The sequence below is a fragment of the Prunus avium genome, chromosome 8 (assembly GCF_965620075.1).
Source record: "Prunus avium chromosome 8, drPruAviu1.hap1.1, whole genome shotgun sequence".
Lineage (NCBI taxonomy): Eukaryota > Viridiplantae > Streptophyta > Magnoliopsida > Rosales > Rosaceae > Prunus > Prunus avium.
In genome coordinates, this window is record NC_142291.1 from 11,301,523 (window position 1) to 11,304,382 (window position 2,860).

The 2,860-nt window shown below is 37.7% G+C and overlaps 1 non-coding gene across 1 annotated transcript; it reads left to right on the forward strand.

The window, feature by feature from the left end:
* Nucleotides 1-407: 407 nt before the first annotated feature.
* Nucleotides 408-514, forward strand: LOC148292268 (small nucleolar RNA R71). Its single transcript, XR_015827212.1, has one exon. It is a non-coding gene; the product is annotated as a small nucleolar RNA R71 (small nucleolar RNA).
* The last annotated feature ends 2,346 nt before the right edge of the window (nt 515-2,860 follow it).

Here is a 2,860-nt window from a genome sequence, read left to right on the forward strand (position 1 = left end):
AGCATGGATCATTTCTTGGACCTTGGTTGTAGGAATTTACCAACTTAGCTTGCTCTTGCACAAATTCTGGATATCCAGCCCCAAGTGGACAAGCTATGGTAGCATGGTCAGGAGTTTCGCAAATACTACACACTTCCTTCGGAGGGCTTCTTGAGTTTAATGCAAGAAGAGCATCTAGCTTTTGTTCCAGTTTTGAAATCTGCACACTAGAAGCATCATTAGAACCACTAACAACACGTTTACCTCTTGTATCTGTATGTTGGGTCTCCATTGCTATCTCCTCAAAGAGTTCATACGTTTCTTCTGGAGTTTTGGTTTTATAAGAACCACCTGCAAAATTCGTGACAATATTATGACTAGAAGGGGTTAGTCCTTTATAAAACAAACGCATTTGAAGCTTCAATGGAATCCCATGATGAGGACATTGATTGAGCAGCCCATTGAACCTCTCCCATGCTTCACAAAACGACTCGTCATCTTGCTGTGCAAATAACAAGATCTTATCCCTAAGCATGTCGGTCTTTTGCGTGGAGAAGTATTTCTCCAAGTATTTCTCCAAGAACTTCTTTTGAATGGCAGCCCATGTAGTGAGTGAACCAGGCTTCAAAGAATTCAACCAATATTTCGCCTTATCCTTCAAAGTGTATGGAAACACTCTCATTCGAAGTTGATCTTCTGTCACACCTATCAAGGGAAAAGAACTCACAACATTAAAAATATCCTTTATATGAGTTAATGGATCTTCATTAGGTAAACCATAAAAGGAAGGCAGCATATTAAGATGAGAAGATTTAAGCTCATAATTTCGAGCTACAGTGGGCAGCAAAATGCTTGAAGGAGATGCTGGAATTGTTGGGATATCAAGTTCTCCCATGAACTCATTGGCAGCCATCTCTTCTTCTTCTTCTTGGTCTGAACTTGCTTCCGAATTTGAAAGTGAAGAACCAGGAAGTTCAGTGTGGAGAGCAAGACTTGAAAATGTGGCCAGAGCTTGCTCTTTTGCAATTGACAACTCTCTTTCTAGACGACTCTGAATTTCAGAGGTCACTCGTCTGGGTTGTGATCGGTTCATAATTGTATATCATTTTGTACCCTTTTAGCTTATGATTTGGTTATGTTATTGAGTTAAACTTGTGCTTTTAATCCATTTTCTATTTTGATAAGTCCATAATTTCATACACTTGCTTGCCTTCTTTACTTAGTGATTTTGCTTAGTTTCTCTTTATTTTGAGTCACTTACCTCTGTTTGTGTGTTTTGTAGGTTAAGATAGCAAGAGATCACATTTGATGCAATCCATGCATGTTAAGGGCTGATTGGGATAAGAGCAAGAGCTTAAAGACAAAACCAAAGTTGGGCCACACTTCTTGTCAGTCCAGTTTCGTAAGTCACCTTACAGGTCTGATTTCAGCAATCTGCACAACTGGGATGAGGAGACATTTTTCATAGAAGTTGTTCAATTGGGTGTCTAGTATAACATATCCAAAATTCAGCCCAATTGAATACATTTTGAAACCTCTGGCCTTCCTACACTAAGCCTGGTTCAGAAAACTCGTTTTTCAGCAACCAAAAGGCAACCACATGGGTTGGCAGCAAAAGGCAACCATATGGGTTGGCAGCAAAGGCAGCCACAACTGATCACCTTTGAACCCATGTGAAGATGCTTGAGGTGCAGCAGCAAAAGATGAAGGATGGTGTGGAAATCCATCATGATGTTCCTCCCTCTTAGCCCTATAAATAGAGAAGCCTTCAAGCTTCAAATCACACCCCAATGGGGGGAGCTCTCAAACACTTCTCTAGAGCTCCCTTCCCTTCTCTCCCTCAAATTCTCTTAGTTTCCTTTCAAGTTGTCAATTGTTGTAACAAAATGATTTTACTAAATTTTCCTTCAAGTTTTCAAGTTCTACTTTAATTTTATTTGTAATGTACATTCTTTCTTAAGTATTCAAGTTTAATTAGTTTCCAAGTTTCAATTATGGTTTTTGTTCTTATTCATTATGCTTATAAGTTAATACGCTAGTTTGAATGATTGATCACCATTTAGGCTTGCATGTTAGCTATCTTGGTTTGAATTAAGAGTAGACACCATGCTTTAATTCGAATTGAACTATGAATAGGAAGAGTATGTATGGACATTCGACAACAGGGATTAGATACATGCTTGGTTGTTTAAATTGTTCTTCTATGCTTAATGGGTTCCTAATGCTTAATTTTAGGTTAGACAACAAAAGATCAAATTAGGGAATTTGGAACACAAGGTTTTGACCAAACACCATGGCTTAATCATACTTTAGCTAGAATCAATCCGTTAATCTAATTGAACTTGGGAACTTATCTACTTGAGTTATTTTCTTTTCTTTCTTTCTTGTTTTATTTATTTTCTTTCTTGTTCTTCTGTTTTGTATAGAAAAACTGAATTGGATTATTCAATCACCAATCCTCGTGGGATCGACCTCGCACTTACATATGCTATACTACCAAACGGCTCGTGCACTTGCGAGTATCACAAGTTGAGGATGCAGCTGAATCCATTTTGGTGCAGCTGAATTGAAGCAACAAGTTTTTGGCGCCGTTGCCGGGGATTGGTAACATTGTTTGATTCTATTTGGCTTTCCTACTTTATTATTTTTTTTTTTTCTTAACTGGACAATTTCTTGTTTTAAAGTTAATGATGTTAATGGACAAGTTGTGTTTGTAGTCCAACAGAAAAGGACAATTGCCCAACAAGCAAGAGAACTGGGTTTAAGTCCCATCTTACACAACCCATTGGTGTTTGATACTTTGAAGCATGAAATTGGATGTGTGTTGATTTTCCTTTTCATTTTAGTTTTTATTTCCTCATCCTTTTAATTATATTTCAAG